A 17,787-nucleotide genomic window follows, 5' to 3' on the forward strand; every position below is an offset into this window, starting at 1 on the left:
AGCAACAGAACAATGCTATAAACTAACCTCAGCTGTTTCAAGCAGCTCCCTTTTATCCTAAAATGAAGGAATTCTGTAATGAAAAGTGATAGAGGGAATACAGATAAAAGACTAAGTACTTTGTTATTTTCAGTCAGACACATTTCCGATGTGTCTTACAAAAGAAAACCAAGCTACAGAGAAATAGGCACCAAGTAGGGTGTGGGGGGGGGGGGGGGGGGTGTTGGGGGAATTTTACTAGAGATCTTGAACTATTCAAAGCTGCAAAAAATTTTGTGTGGAAATAGACTTCCTCAGTTACATATTCTTACCTAAAATAGCTGGAACCATGTAAAGCCAGGATTACTCTCTAAATCTCTGTCATGATGCTGTTCTTGATACTACTGGAAATATTTAGAATCCTGAAGTACTTGTGCTATCACCGAGGTCTCTCTTATGTAAGGCACGTGTTGCCCAGTATCCCACTGAAGTATGAACAATCCTCTGGAAGAACCTTTCTTTGGTTCCTAAACTCTTCTCACTCTTCCCAGTACAGAAATAGCAATAGAAGGCTTACAGGGAAAAGAAAAAGTGTCTATGTCTAATTATTTTAATGACAGATGTCAGGAGGGAACAGAGAGACACAGAAACAAGAAGGAAATGGAATCAAGAAGGCAGAGGGGAGAATACACAAGATGAGCTGAAGACTAAAGTAAACTTTTGTATCCTGCTTGAAAACCCACTGCAGCCATGTGTGTCTATCAAATGACTTGAGTAAGCTTTAACACTATTTGATTCATTTGCTGGCAGGAGGCCAAGAAATACATTTACAGATTCTGCAAAAATAGAGCTTTGGCTGTCCTGTAGTACAATCTCTATAGGGAGGTTATCGTTGTTGCTTAAGAAAAAATACCAAACAGCTGAAAGACTGAAATTAAAATGGTCCTCGACTGTATAAAATTTAAGTCCTGCAATAGTAATTCAAGCAATTCTATTATGCACATGCAGCTTTCTGATAGGCAGTGTTTGTGGAAATACCGTTCTCATCAAAACCACATTCAGTTATAGCAGAAGCAAGAGAGAAAAGAAAGCTTTGTATAAAGTTGGCATTGGAGCTGCCAATTTTATAGTAGCTCCCATTCTCTAGGAATGGAAGGCATAATGACTAAACAAAATAAAACCAGTTGAGATGTCTGAAATAGAAAAAGACCTTTTAGATTATCATGCCTTTAGACAGTAATTGCCTCAGATGTTCTGCTAAAAGAAGACATAAAGACAGAACTTAACATAATCATCAGTTCTGTAAAGGACTATTTTAATGGGACAAAAGTATAGCACAAGGGAGAACATCCACTTTCAAAAACCATCAGTGCCAAATTAATCAAAATTATTAAAGCTAGACTAAAATCCAAGAAGAAGTTCTATTTTCTTAGTGCATGAAATGAGCTAATCTCGTCAAACACTCTTTATGATCTCTGCTGCACACTTCTCTCACAATTTCTCTCTCTGCTCTTGGTCCAAGCATCTCAAAGACCACTACCATACTCCAAAGGAGCAGAGAATGATAGTAGTAATTAAAACCCTGTAACACAGCCTCCCAGTGGGTATTGCCTGCCCAAAGGGTATCTATGATACACATTGTTTATTTATTTGAGGTTTTGTCATAACTTTTTTCGTATTGCCTGACAAAAAGCAAATGAAGCCAGATAACCAAGAGAATGGGGAGTGTGCATCAGTGTATGTTGCAAATGCTATTGTTTCTTGCTTTACAAATTATAAATTCTATTGCTCATATAAAACAATTCTATTTAAACTCTATGTTACACCTATTTATATTTTGTCAGCCTTTTAAAATCTAACACCTCTGTGTAATGTAAAATGTCATGTAAACCAAGTGGTGATCTACACAGCATTCCATATTTTAGTGTTTTTTAAACGTTATGTCCAAGATATATTATAGAAAAATAGTTGTCAGCAAGATATTCAGTCCCTGCAGTGTCATTTACATTTCAAAGAGCAGTTTCTCTGATGAACTGAGAAATATCACTGACTGCATTCACAGAACAATAATATTTAAAAAAAGGAACCTAAGATTTATGATATAGATTGGATTCTGTATCAATATTTCATTTACCTCCTTACAATATTTATTGCAAATTTTTAATACATGCTAGAATAACAAATGCAATAATGCAGTGGGAATTCATTTCCTTTCCATCTGAAATTTATCCTCAAAAAAAAAAAAAAGGAGATAGCACAAGCAGCAAAATGGATCTAGTAAGCAGAAGGGAGGTGGTTCCAGATTTCGTTGTAGCTTCAGGCAGAGCACTGAGAAATGGGTCATTTGCCCTACACCAGCAGCACATCCAGCAGCCTGGGTTGTTCCCAGGTAACCATAAAGTAACCATAAAGATAATTGTGCTCTAGATGGAACAAATCCAAAAATATTACAGGCACATAAAATTTTGTTGATGAGATCCTCTTAAGAAAGTAATAGCTCCTTACTTTTTGTGAATAATTAATCTTAATTTCTTTTCTAGTCAGTCACAGGGGGAGGATGATAGAATATGAGCTTATTTACATTAGCCTATAGGAATGTAGTGCTGCTGTCACTCCCTAGTTTTGTTTTTTTTTCCTGTTTATCAGTGTAAGAAGAATAATTAATTTTATGGTGTGCTACTTTTGGCTTGACAAGTGTGTCATTTCAGGAAATAACATTTGAATATATAACCTCTTTAGTGGTGTTAGTAATGTCAGATTTTGTTTAAAATAAACTTATCTGTAAAATTAATGCTTGACAACATTGAGACTATAATGATAATGTTATATATGAATGGTATAAGTGGAAATTTATTCAATAAAGAATCTTTCAGACTGTATTGTAGAGTATATGAACTATGAATAAAGATGTATAAAGGGCTGTAGAAATTGGATTTTGTAGGATAGAACCTATCTGAGAACAGTGGTTTAAATGGTATGAGACCTCTATATCCATGATTCATCTTATCCTTTCCAGGAAAAAGAGTGAGCATAATGGTTGTTTTCCTTTATGTTGATAATAGTATTAAACTTGGATCTTTTTATCTCTGCTTGCAAGCACGCAGTATTGGCTATTACAACTTTAATAACCATCATATAATTAAGAAATCTAATTCCAGATGTGCTGTAAGTTTTGCTTAACTTGAAATCATCACATAGCTCAGTAGCTCAGTGGATGTTTCCAAGTTCAGCCAAATATATTCTTTCATTACTTTCCCACAAAAGCCACTTAATTTTTTTCTCTCTAAGCACAGAATGATGTTTTACTAATTAAAAAGAAATTATGAAAGTTAGCACAAGTCCTGATGTCCTTAAGTGATAAAACACGTAGATCCTCAAGATACGAAGTTATCACGCACAATGTTTTCCATGCCTGAGTAATTAAACTAGTTAAAAGAAAGTTCCAACCTCAGATGTGCAATGTGTGCTAGAGGAAAAATCCACTGTATAGCACACTTGAGTTTGAGATTTGCATTTGCAATTCTCACAAAGTGTATTGATTCTAGTAGTAAACAACACCTGCCAACATTATTAGGAAATTTGCTATTATGAGCACTGAAATCCACAAATTGAAATTCTTTATTATATTTTAAAAGCCCAATCTTGCTTGATTCCCATCCTTTTCTTTACATTATTTATAAAAGATTTTCTTTTTTTTTTCCTGCAAAATGGAATTTGAGTTCTCTTCATATTACTGGTGAGAGGTGTGATTTATCTACACATTTTCTTCTTTTCAGCCATTTAGCAATGGAGGTTTGCTCCATATTTTATTCACTAAAATTTGAAGAAACTTGTACACTCCTCTGCACGCTATCATCAGCATGTGGATTCACTCTGACCACAAAACAGCTCAAAAATACAATTCTTTCTGCCTGCTAAACAAAAAATAAAGACAGTACTAAAAGAAACCTTTCATTTTATTACTGCATTTCCATGAACTACTCCTTACATGTGCTTTATCAAATCCCATTTCACAGATTGCTAAACAGAATGCTTTTCTGTATCTATTCCTTCAGACTGATCACTTGTTTGGTTGAATATTTTCCTTGATTACATTATTCTTTCACCATGTAGTCTCTGCTTCCAGTGCTTTATTGATCTTATCTGTATGTCCCTGTTTTTTCCCATATCTACACGAAAGTGCTGCTCTTTGCATCATCATCTCATTTTCTTTGAATGGTTTTTAAGTGGTCTTTATTTTTCTTCCTCTTCACCCACTGATTCTTTCACCTTTATTATCCAAGCATGTATCTCCTCCTCCCCTCCCATATAATCCTCTCATTGTACTTTTTCATGCTGTTTGGGGTGTAAACACCAAAGAGGGTTTGGTCAGTGTTTGGTCAGCAACTTGCCAATGCTGTATCAAATGCATTTTTAAGCGCTTTGCTAGCACTGAAGTCACATCCTGTACAATATCAAGTGGTTCAGGGCATATCAGTTTTATGATGATGAATGGGAGTAGCAATTTCTACGTTTCTTGGCATTTCAGCAACAGTCACAATATGGAAAGAGTATTTCCCTAAGTTTCACCAAACAGACCTATAAACCATAACTATGGCAGTAACTGAGGAAACATAAAACCTTAGCAGCTTTGGAATGGAGCCAATCATAAATATATACAAATGGTCTATTCCTGCTAAGAAAAAAACAGCTATTTCACAGTGCTATCAGTCAGATTAATATACCCCAAAAGTATTAAAATATGACAAGCTGTGCAGTTTTGATTCCTTTCTTAGAAATGATATCTGTAGTGTCCAAAATGCTATTGTAGACATACACTTCAGTAACATGTCAGAAAAGCTATCTGCAGATCTGAAAGCTGAACTGAAAATACTTCTCTACTGATATAATAGACCAAATTTTTTCTAAATTTTTTTCTTATATAGGGAAAATATGAATATTGGAATAATATGGGTCTTTTAAAGTCACCAATATTATGTATTCAATTGTGATGATATAAGAATTTTGTCCAAGTGGAGTCACATTGATTTATTGAAAGATAGATCTGAATTCTTCCTATGCATGCCTGCAGTGAAGGCAAAGTTCATGGTTTTATTGATTAAAGGTTTGTTTCTGTTTTCTGTTCAGCAGTGTAGATTAGGAGAAAGTGAAAGCATAGCAAGGTGTGAATGAGGCTGAGAGCCTCGGGTTAATTTCGTAATTAATGCAGATTTCATTAGGGGAGCATCTCAAAACTTTTTCTTCTTATGTGCAAAAGATATTTATTCTGCATTTAGTAAGATTTATTCTGGTTTTTGGCTGCATCAGGAGGGCCGAGCCATAACAGATGGAGCTGCTCCGTTGGCACCACAGGCAGGACTGGAATTATTAGAGGTGTCTGTCATTGTGAAGAGCTCTTGAGCAAATGAGCCTTCTGCAGGCTTTGGAGATGGATGTCAAAGGAACAAGGTCAGTAACTTGGAGGTATTTAAAACTTGTCAGGACAAAGCTGTGACAAATATCCTCTGTTTTGAACAAGACCTGGCCTAAATAACATTTTGTGTTCCTTCAAACCTAAATTATCCCCTGATTCAACTAGCTTTTAAAAACATACATCCCATGAGAAAAGAGGGCCAGAGATTTGTGAAGAACAAGAAAACATCAGAGAGCCATTCACTATCACATCAGGAAAAACAAATGTTGTTCATTACTGGGGACAGAAAAGAAACTGGTGGCAGTTGACATGAACTCTTCAACTTTTTACTGGTCTTGACTTTTAGGTGTAATGAGAGGATGAAGGAAGTGCTCCAGATGGGGGTCCCAGGAGAGTTAGCTGAGATACATAGCTGTGGGATCAGAGACAGAACCCCTGCCCTGTGCACAGCTTACAGAGTGCACTGGGCTGGGCTCCACTGGCCCCAGGGCAGCCCAGCTGCAAGTACCGCTTGGTGTGTAGGTGAGTGTGAAGTTTTCTCATTGCTGCAGGGTTATCCAGGTCTGTCTGCCCTCAGGATTTGATCACAGAGATGCAATTTGTAAACAGAATGCATAGCTGCCACATTCAGCTTCTGCAGCTTGTGCAGGTTATTTCCAGCAGTTCATCAATATCTGCAGCAAGAAAATATTATATGGGTGGGTTTTGACCTACATTTTTAATTGGGTTATGGATGGAACCCAAATAGTTGTCATGGCATATAGTTTGGTACGTTTTGGAACGATCACACCACATGAGTTTCCCCTCTGACTGTTGCATATTAGCCACAGCTGAGATTTGCAAATGCAATTTGCAGGAACTTCCATAGGATAAATGGAAGAAAGGGAGAGAGTTTCTGTATAGTATTTCTGCAGGAGAAGTGGGCTTTGGAACTTGTATTTCAGTCCTGGGTCCATGATGAGTCATTATAAGGAATAGCAAGATTCAGGAGTGGGATTTGGCAATTCCTTGCCTCTTTGAAAAGGCATCATTCTCTAAATTTTGCTAAGGTGTTGACTATAGCATGCACTGAAATGGAAAATGAATATCAGTCTGTGATTTTAGCTTATGGACAGGATTCTGAGAGACCTGACTTGCTCTGTGGGTTATTCCTCCTTAATTTTTAGTGCCCCTTTCCCCTTAAATTATTACATTAATTCAACAGACTTGTCACTGGTATTAAGAGATATCTTATCTGCTATATTCCTGTTAATATACAAGATTTCCACTATAATTTTGTTCAGCTGCATCTATGTTGGTGTCGTGTGGTCTTTGTATTTCTTTTAAACCATCTCTTAAAATATTCCAGGTCATTACCTTTTTCTTGTTGGAGGATATGGTAATTCAAATATCTGGCACATACTTTTCTTTTTACATATTGATTTGAAGGCTTTTTCTTGAGTAATTTTCAGGCTTCTAGTCTTATAGTACATTAATATTTTAGGACTAAATATTAATTTATAGATGTATTTGGGGGCAAATCTCTCTGTAAATAGGACTCTGGACTATAGAGTTCATTCTTCATCTGTGCACACACCACACTATATTGTGAAAGTCCAGAATGTGGCGCTTTAGGGCAGTGGTGACATTTATTGGCAGTTGCTATTGAAGTAAATTAATTACTTGAATAACAAGGTTCATAATAATCCTTTATCTAACATTACCTGGCATAGTATTATCATCAATGAGCTCTCTCTGTACTGAAATAATTAACGAAGGTCAAATTTTCCTAGTTGATGTTTTAATTTCTTTTATCAGTTCCTTCTATTTAAAATACATGTTCATATGGTTTAATGTGATATAATGACGTTACTAATGAGCTAATGTATCCAGAAAGCCAGCAGTTAGTCTACAAACAATTCTTTATATTTAAAATATAAATCTAAAATAGAAAAATTCATGTTAATGTACTCCTATTGTTTTTGAAATTATGTAGTATTCTTTAAAGCCTCAAATGGGTCGTTTTAATTACTTGGATAGAAATATATATGTTCTTCCAATAGATTAATGGATATTGAGTGTAGTTTTTATCTTTTTTCTTTTTATATACCAGGAAACTGTGGGTTATTTGTACTGATTTGATTTTCAGAAAGATTGCACATAGTTATTTCTAATGTTCAGTGGGTATTGTGGTGTACTTATATAAAATTGGAAACATTAAGGATAAAGCATTGGCCAGAGGAAAATAAGGTACTAAATTAAATGAGGACTTGGTAATGAACTGGAAAATTAAGAATTTGGACTATAAATCATTCCTTTTGCTGTGTCCCTGAATGTATACACCTTTTGGAAATCACAAGGACTGGAATAAGGGCCAAAAAAGAATCTTAAATATCCATGAGTCACACATAAGGAAAACAGCTTTTTTTTTTAATGTTTCCATATTTTATTGAATACCTCCACAGAGATATTAGAAATATATCATCATTTTAACAATATGGTTAGATTATATTTGGTAGATTCAAGATTGACCTTATGTTCTGTATTTGATCGTGTCTATAAGTAGTTATTTCCTTAACTTGAATGTTCATTAACAGTTTAAAAAGCTAAAGCTTCAGAGGAAGGGATGTGTAGTTTGTTGTAGTTTTCTTATGGGCTGCATATTTTTTCCTTTGGAGGCCTTTTTTGAATTTCTTCTTGAGCTGCAAATCCTACTGGTGTTTTTGAAAGCTCCAGAGAAGATATAAAGATAGACTCAGGTCTTTTATGAAACCTTATGTATGTCCTGATGCTGACAGCTACAATTTAAGTTGTAATTACCCAGTCTTTTCTGCAGTGGAGTATCGAGCATGCATTAAACTGCCAGTCCTGTGCACAGTAAATGCTGTTCCATAGCTAAAACTGCAGCATTTAGAGTTAATGAATTACTCTCCATTTTTCTTCCCTAATGACATAACCTTTCAGAAGTACCCTCTTTTCATTGCTTTTATACTTTAAAATAAAGTTTGCTAGCAGAGAATTGGATTTTCAGCATGATCGATAAAACTAAGACTAAACTACTCATGGATTCCCTCACTGGCTCTTTTCCTCCACTGCTTTATCATGCTTTAAGATTCCCTTCCCAGCCAGAAAAATGGAACAGAAACATCTTAGGCATAAGCTTGTCCACGGTAGGAACTGTCTGTCCATGGTGTAATTTCACAATATTACTGAGGTCTAGTATTTTCTGCAGATAATTCCTTTAGAGAGAAACTTCTGTTTTGGTGAGGACAAGTGTTATTTAGAAAACTAATGGTCCTTGTGTTAAGATACGAACATGAAAAGTGACAGTCCTGGATTCAAATAACCTGAACCTCAAGAGCTGCTTTGAAATAAGCAGTTTTCTCTGTTCTCTCCAAAATGACGACTTTGGCTGTGGTTTCACACCTAGTGGCTCCAAACTGATCAAGCTGAAAGATTTTTCCTTTTTGAGTGCTTCTTTGATTTTGGGTTTGTTTTTTTGCCCCGAGTGAAACCAGTTCTGTGGCAGCTGTGTCTGAGCCCTTACACCTGGTGGTGGTAGAGGAATTCAGACATGTTCTGTAACTGGGGGGCAGCAGGATGTTTCAGCTATTGCCTAAAGAATTGCATTAAACAGCTTTTGACATGTGGTGAGCTTAATGGTTCACTCAAAAGCTCATTGAAATTGGTCACAGATAATGGTAGGAGGGCATAGCTGTCCTAAGTACTTGCGTTAATGATGAGACTAATCAGCAAAAGCAAGAGATATTGCATATGGTGTGAAGGAACATCTTGTCTAGAATTCCCATTTCCTTCTTTGTTTCCATCTGTGTGTGAAATAACATTTTTTCCTTGTGAAATACCAAGTTTCTTTTCAGAAAATCGGCATGGATATATTTGCAACTTGCCCGCTAATTGCCGCAATTATTTCTGAAAGGTGAGGTGTTCAGTGAAAGTTAGGAAGAGTGTCAGGGAGTCAAAATAAAAAAAAAAAATTGCTCTGTAATTCTTCTAATGCTTAGGCTTGTGAAGGAAGGCTTGGTGAGGCTGTAGGGAAGAGGCTGAATAGCAGTATTTACTGTTTATTTATTTTTTTTTTTTCCTGTATTACTTTTAGTCTTCATGTGAGCAAAACATGACTCTTCCTTATTTAGAAGAGAAGAAATTGAACATTTATTACAGCATTGAAAGATGACTGCATTTGGGGCAGCCAAAGATTGAAGCTGCTTTTCTGATGAGTAACAAAACCCTCAAAAGAAAGATGCAAAGCAAACCTAAAACGACAGAATTTTTCTGAGATGCCTTAGGGGCTGATACTTTAGTAAAATCAGGGAAACCACATTCTAGAAAAAAAACCCAAACAAACCAAAAATCAGCCCACAACCAGACCCTATTTTGCACTTGGATGAAGAGAATAGGATTAGAAGTCTAAACTGGGGGAAGACTGGCTGCAGGCAAGGAGTCAGCTGGCTGCCCAAAGCTCTGCAGAATAAGCCAAATAGTGAGTTACAAACAGGAGTGAACAATAACTGGGATGGGGAGAGAAAAATTCGTCAGCTTGTGACGGATGAGCTGGAAGAGCTCACAGGACGTACAGCATTTTAGACTGGCTGTTATTGTTAGGGGAGTCCAGAGGAGAGCACAGAGGAGGTTTAGAGAACTTTCCATGGCCTGGCCTGGGAAAAGAAAGGCTGAGTAATTGGGAGACAAAGGCTTTAGATACAGCTCTTTATGTCTGTGGTGGGCAGGCCAAGGGGAGGAATTCTGCCTTGTGGCGAGAAATGGTGTTAGAAGGAACCACCTGCAGATGAAACACCAGCCTAGGCTGCATTTGGAGCTTGTTAAATCCTCAGTGCTGAAGGTCCTTAGTAACAGGTCTGAGCAGGAATTCATAAAATACGGTGTGTGTAGCCCAGGTGCTGTGTGAGCACGTGCTGAGAAGCGCAGGTCTCAGCTGCTGGGTGGATTTCTCCATGCAGGGAGGGGTAGGTGCTGACTGGGACTGTGTCCCTTTGCAGGGAAGCAGGTGAGTTACTGCCTGCAGACACCAGGGGAAAACAGCAGGCTAAGGCAGCTGGGCTGGAGAGATTTCTGTATCAAACAGTGCAAATACTCTTGCTGATCCTTCCTTGGAACAAAGGGAAGAATTACATCAGGTCTTCTCGGGCCTTTTAACTCTGTTTTTTACCAGAGTTACATGAGTAAAACTTCTATTTTGCTTTAAATGCTCTAAAATTCTAAGCATATTCCAATAAAGTAACTCTTGAACAATGATGCTGGTAGCTGTACACCTTCCCCACATGCTAATGCAATAACTTTCCAACAAATAACAAATCCAGAAGGGGAAATGTACAGTAGAAATTGGCTAGAACACAGTCAAAGCCAGAATGTGAGATTATTGCTATTATTTTTTGTTTAGAAACACTTCCATCTCCAGCTAAATTTATCTGAGGCAATGTCTGCATTTATATTATCACATCTGCAAACAGTTCTTTAGCTAAGCTATTATGATGGGAGATAACTACAGATAACTTCTGTGGGGGAGAAGTGTCTCAGAACTGAATCTAATTTTTTACTTATCTTTCAGTCAGATAATGCTGCTTGTTTGCTAAAACAGTAATTTGAGTTGTCACCTTGCTTCTAAGCTATTAGATATTTCTAATATTGGGAATAATTTTCAGCATGTGACTTCTAACCAGAAAGAACTCTGTCAGCACAGATATTCCTGAGTCTTGCATGACTAATTCAGGAAAATATCAAAGACCTTTTAATATCAGAAGATAACCAGAATGATCAAATTTCTTCTTGCTGGAAGAAAATATAAATATGAGGCCACTTTAAAAGACAATACAAAGTCAGCATGTACACGCCCCTCATATAATACACCAAATACTAAAATTAACAACCGTTTACGGGGAAGAAAAAGAAAAAAAATAATACCCAATACCACAGTCTATTTATCAGATGTATATAAAACACATTACTTAAGCTCCTGATTAAATGTTTCACCTGTCAGATATCAGTTCATCTAAGATATCAGTACATCTTTTACAGGTCAGCCACAGGATTTATTCTCCTCATTGCTGTGTTGTCATGTTGAGCATGTTCTACTCACAAAACATTAGCAAGCTTCAGCTTGGAGAAGCCCCTGTGGAATTTATGCAAACACAGCTTTCAGTGGTTTATGGCTCATTTCACTGGGATGGCAAAAATCATCCTGCTGACCCAGAATAACTATCAAGAGATGCTCTAGAAAATTAAGCATTTGAGACTTGTGTTGATACAATTTTACATCCCTTTAACAGCAAAACGCAGTTTTCTCTAGCCTTTCTAAAAATAAGCCTCAGTAGTAGTAATAATAATAATAAAACTAGAACTTAGCAAAGATATATATATGCACTGGAAACTGTCTCTGTAGGAAAGTACGTATGTTCTGAGTTTCTGAGGTCTCTGATTTTTGTCTCTGCTTCCTGTTTCTTATTTACAAAATCAGCTTTTCTTATTGCCTGGCAAATCTAAGACCTAAGTCTCCCACTGAGTTTGTCAGCTTGCACAATCAGTCTCCAAGCAGGTCTAGCAGACACAGAAACATCTTTCCCAGAGTGTTTGACTGAGAATTGTGTACTATAAAGTTTCCCAGTCCCTGAAGGGGGCACAAGTGTTTACCAAACCCACATGAAATTACTTTTCGCCCAAACACACTTTAATAATGAAGCAAAGTCAAGTTCATTGTAATCAAATACAAAGCAAACCAATTCCCTTGTGCTTGGAAGCAGGTGCTGTGCAGGGAAACAGCAATAGCTACCTGCAGCTTTGGCTTAGCTTCAAGTTGTTTTCTTTGGACTGTGAACTGAACTATGAGGAGGACCTGCTCGGGTGTAAGAAATGGAACTGATTCTCAGATAATTTGCCTTTCTCAGGCATTCTGTTTCCATGTTAAAATGCAGTTTGGAGGTAAAACCTTCCTGGGACTCTCAGGAGAGTGAATGCATCTCTAGGGAATGAGGGTTACTCTGACTCTTGATAATTAAATTCAGCAATAAAGTAAGATTTAACCTGCCTATTAATGAATTATATATTACCCTTTCACTTGCTGCGCAAAGGTACTCCTAATGCCACTTCCTGATGACAGACTTAAGAAAAACTTAATATTTATCTGTCCAGTGTTAACCCACTTATACAATACACATTTTATCCTACTCAGGTAGTAACCATTCAGATTCACTGTGTAAAGTTCTCATCAAGGTACCAATCTAATTTTATAGCTTGAAGACAATGCAAAACATGTTCATATTAGTAAAAGCATTCATTACTAACTATTGAACAGTGACTAACATTGGGGAGGATTTGTCTGTGGATTTTCTATTATTGCAAAACTTAAATTGTGTTACCCAGGTTGTTGGATTGAACAGAAAATCCTGTCCTTAGTAAACTAATTTCTTCTTTCTTAGTTTAATAGTGGATCTTTAAAAAATAAAAATCTAAAGAAGAATTTTGATTTTTCTGGACATATTGGACAGTTATAAATATTCTTGTGACTGTTTTACATAGTTAATACATCAGTGTGGTAAAGATGTATAGTCTAAATAATATTTTACCCTGGGCTTCAAGGTCTGTTTCAACTCCAAAGATCAGATTCCCCATGTTTTAAGTTTATAGTTTTGAAATCTAATGAGTTACAAAAATGTAATGCCTTGTACTTTGATTGTCTGATAAATTCACCATCTGGAAAATACACTTTAATTTAAGATACAATTTAATCTGGCTCTTCTAAGACAGATCATGAATGTTCTTATTAGCATCCTGGGTTTCCCCAGGCTGGGGAGTATGGTCTTCTATTCCTTGCTTTTGTCAATAGACAGAGGGAAAGTTCTACCTTTAGTCTCGTTTCCATTGCTTTGTTCTTCTGTTTTCTTGTCATTCTGTTCTGGGAACCTCTGAGAGGAGTGGGTAACTCTCTTGTTGATTCACTCTCTCCTAACAAGAGTGAATCAACAATGCTTTTATCTGGTTCAGTACGTGAGGTCAATGAAGAAGGCAGAAGGAGGGAGGACAGAACAAAAGAAGTTTCCAATTGAAAATCTCAAGAGCAAAGAAATAATTTTAATAATTTCTTCTACTGGAAGAAATAGACCAACTTAATACATAGTAGCAGCACCAATTGGGTATGGAGAAATGATAGTCATATTTCTGCAAGACAACTGCTATATTTTCATACCCTAACAGTCATTTTAACCACAGACATTTAAAACACAATTAAATGTCACTTCAGTGATTACATGACTCATGACTGAGCATGCACTACAGTGACTGAATACTCTGAAAGTGACACCTTCAGTCTCTCTCATGCATGAAGGGAATAAACTGCATCTTTAAAATATGTAAATGTACCTAGGCACAGGAGTATTTACGGGTCTGTGTATTTTCTACCATTGCTAACACTGATTATGTTTTATGTATATGAAGGAAATAAGAGTAGAGGCTTCTACCTTTTTTAGCCACTGACTGAAAATCAGATAATGATGTCCTGTATTGTAGTACTTTCCAATTTTATCTCTTAGTTGCAGTTATGGTTTCAGAAAATTCCAGACTAAAAGCTTTTCAAAAACTCTCTTTTCAAGCAGTTATTTAGTAATATTTCCAATTGTATTACATCCTCAGCTTTGGCTGAGCAAGAAGGGGAAAAAAGATAGATGGCAATGAACAAATGTTCTTTTTAATTACATAGTGCTAGAAATGAAAATTATTTGTTATGCTCTGACTTTTAGTCTTCAATTCAATTCCAATAACCCTTGCATAAAAATCCCCATATTCTGAAAGAAATTTGTTATAGCAATGTAGCAGAACAGTTTATTAAAAGAAATAAGACATCTGGGAGGTCTCTGAGAGCATAAGACATGATTCAACAAATCCCTAATTTCTTCAAGAAATGTATCTCTAGGGAGATAAAAAGAGATTTCAATAACAGTCACTTCTCCCTCATGTCTACAGGAAAGCAGGCTTTATGTCTTTGTGGCTTGTATTTTTCAGTTCTTTCCTTATAACATCTCAGTACTTCGTGGCCTCATGAACTTGGTGTGTGTGAGGACTGTCACTGATATTTCTGCAGGTGTTCTTTTTGCATTTAAAACAAGCTGGTCTTCAGGGAATGATTCCAGATGCCCAAAAGAAGTTTGTTAGAAGTTCAGATGCCCTACTCAACTTTAATGTCTGTCTTTACTGTGCAAAAATAACCCCTGAAGAAATTGGACACCTTGGAGAGGTTTATACCTCACAGTGCCCAGTAACTGGGTAGTCTTTGTGGGCGCTAAGTTTTGATCTGGTAATGCAATAAAGGCACAAATATGTAAAGCAAAAGAGAGAGGCAATCATTCATTAAGGATAGGTTTAGTGGACTCCTGGTTACCCATCACTTTTTTGTTGCTGTTATCTTCTAAAGGATTTGATATATTAAAAAATTGTATTAACTAATTTTATTGTACTTTCTTCTCCAATGGATGAGTGCTACGGACTGAACCTTTACAGTTTAGGCTCTTACCACTGAGAACAATCCCAGTGTTTACCACGTGGCATTTTCCAAGCCACACAAACTTCTTTCATGCTTGAAACTGTAGGAGAAAGTCCAGTAAAGCTTCAGAGATGATTCTCTAGCCCACACTGACTTTAGCAAAAAATAACCAATTTTCAGCAGATCACTGAAAGATGTATAACTAACTCCTGGGCTGTCTCTGCCAGGTATCAAGTCACTTTCCTGGTCCACATTTAAATTCTTGGCAATACAGTAATGCAGAACTCAAGACTGAAAACATCTAAAATAGTAGGGAATAACTTGTTTTAAAATCCAAACTCTTACTCTAAGGCTAGCATCAGAAATTGCTGCTTTTTTGTCAGTGTAACTTGGTGAGCAGAGGGCATGCAGAACATCCACAGCACTGATGTACATAGGATATATTTGTGTCTCTTCTAGAACCCTTCTGGGAACTTGTCTGGAAAAGTGTTTTTTTGGAGTTGAGCCCTTTTGGAATTGAGACTCGTGGTTTTCCCTGATCTGTGATTGTTTTTGAATAACAGATCCAAAATGCTAATTATCACACAAACCAATAATTGCAAGGCATTTTGATTCGTGTTCTGTCTGCATCTGCATCTAAAAATAAAACTAGGTCAAAGCAGGAGGTGCTCAGTTGTTGAAGGAAGCAATGTCAAACTTACTCCTTTTTCATTTATTTCTGTCATTCTAGACTGAATTCCTCAGAGCTTGTTTATCAGCAGTATAAGGGTTTGCATTTTCACTTCTCAATGTAGTAAGGGAAACTTTAGCCTTAAATAGCATCTCAATTACAGAATTATTCTTAAAAAACCTGTCTATTCTTCTAATAACAGTAGCTGATAAAATCAGTGGTGGATAGAATCAGTAATGTTTCAGTTACCTCTTAGAAAATATTAGACACTGTGAAAAAAAAGGTATTTTCAGCCTCAGGGCTGGTTTATACTAAGGGAAAGAAACATTTGCAAGATTTAAAGACATTTACCTAAAGGTCATAATAATCTACATTTATAATCATCTCAGTAACTAAACACCCCTACATAAATCTTCTCAATATTTTTTCTAGTAGAAATTACTAATCCAAATTCATAGATTCGAATGATATCTGCCCAGAATTAACCCTCTTTTGACATGAAGAATATTTAAAACATCAAGAAAAACTCTGTTAGACAAGGAGACTATTTTGTCTTTCCAAACAACTATCACTGTCATCAGAGATTATTTTCATAGAATCATGGAATATATGGGACCTTAAATATCATCTAGTTCCATCCCCACACCCATGGGCAGGGACACCTTCCACTAGACCTGCTTGCCCCATCCAGCCTACCCCCTAACACTGCCAGGGATGGGGCATCTAAAACTTCTCTGGACAACCTGTTCCAACGCTTCACCATTCCCACAGTAAAGAATCTCTCCCTAATATCTGATCTAAAGCTCTGCTTTTTCAGTTTAAACCCTTCCCCCTTTTTCTGCCACTACACGCCCTTATAAATATTTCATCCCTTGTAGAACCCTTTCAGGTACTGCAAGGGGCTCTAAGGTCTCCCTGGAGTCTTCTCCAGGCTGAGGAACCCCAGCTCTCTCAGCCTGTCTCCCTAGCAGTGGTGGTTCACCATCACCTTTGTGGCCTCCTTTGGACTTGGACCAGCAGCTCCATGTCCTTCTTATGCTGAGAATTCCAGAGCTGGATGCAGCCCTGCAGGTGGGGTCTGAGCAGAGCTGAGGGGCAGAACCCCCTCCCTGCCCTGCTGCCCACGCTGCTCTGGATGCAGCCCAGGACACGTTTGTCTCTCTGGGCTGTGAGTGCTCAAGGCCGGCTCGTGTTGAGCTTCTCCACCACCAGCACCCCCAAGTGCTTCCCCTCAGGGCTGCTCTTCACCCCTTCTCTGCCCAGCCTCTGCTTGGGATTGCCCTGACCCAGGTGCAGGACCTTGCACTTGGCCTTGTTGAACTTCATGAGGCCCACACAGGTGCACCTCTCCAGCCTGTCCAGGTCCCTCTGAATGGCATCCCTTCCCTCCAGCCCATTGACCACACCACGCAGCTCGGTGTCATTGATGAACTTGCTGAGGGTGCACAGGTTGGTTGTACTCTTTTAACCAGTGTTATCTAACAGACATGTATTTGAAGGACTAAATATGTGCATACAGGAGATCTAATACAAAAATTAAAAAATAAGAAAAATATTTTGGTAACTCATTGCAACTGTTGCCATCACATTTTTGCCACAAGCAATTTATGAAGAAGCAGTTGAATTTAAATATATCTATTCCAGGAGATAAATTTTCAACACTTTGTGAATGGTTTTACAGCTTGGTAAGGAAAATATGTATTTTGAATATGAACCCTATTTGGTGTGAGCTGTAGTCTGAATAACTGTGAACATTTCAAAATGAATCAATTTCAATTCTGTTACTTCCCTTTCCTCATTAAAGTCTTTACATCTTGCTTCAGACCAAGACAGATATTTTGACAAGTTTAAAAAATGGAAGCTACTGCATGGAAGAATATTTTTGTTCTTGTTAAAATTGTCTTGCTAAGTAAATATTGATCAGATGCTGCAAAACCCTGTGGCTGAATTCATTCTGTTTGAGGAGGAGGGAGGAGGGAAGAACTGCTTCAGGCTACTGTAAGTTATAAAACTATGATGAGCAAAATAGGCATGTACTGTACTTTCAGCTGGGATGCTGGTACAAAAAAGTTTTGAGCAAAGTCCTTTGAACCCGTTAAATTCTCTCTCCCTCTTGCAGGGTTATTGATTAGGCCTACTCCAGCAGCAGATGAAGGCTGCAGGGGAAAAAGCAACTCCTCAGGCAGATCTGCTGACATTATCAGCTCTGTAAGAGAAAAAGCTTCTCAGTGGTCATGG

General features: G+C 37.3%; 1 long non-coding RNA gene across 14 annotated transcripts in view; it reads left to right on the forward strand.

Annotated features, from left to right (window-relative positions):
- The window catches only part of LOC125330595, a 473,930-nt gene that overhangs the window by 376,500 nt on the left and 79,643 nt on the right, over positions 1–17,787 (forward strand). Inside the window, exon 7 of one of the 14 annotated variants that reach the window (XR_007205622.1) lies at positions 5,287–5,427. The exons of the other annotated variants lie outside the window; for them this stretch is intronic. This is a non-coding gene — a long non-coding RNA (uncharacterized LOC125330595). The remainder of the gene's footprint in view (positions 1–5,286; positions 5,428–17,787) is intronic. 14 annotated transcript variants of the gene reach the window in all.

This window comes from Corvus hawaiiensis, chromosome 10 (genome assembly GCF_020740725.1).
Source record: "Corvus hawaiiensis isolate bCorHaw1 chromosome 10, bCorHaw1.pri.cur, whole genome shotgun sequence".
Taxonomy (NCBI): domain Eukaryota; kingdom Metazoa; phylum Chordata; class Aves; order Passeriformes; family Corvidae; genus Corvus; species Corvus hawaiiensis.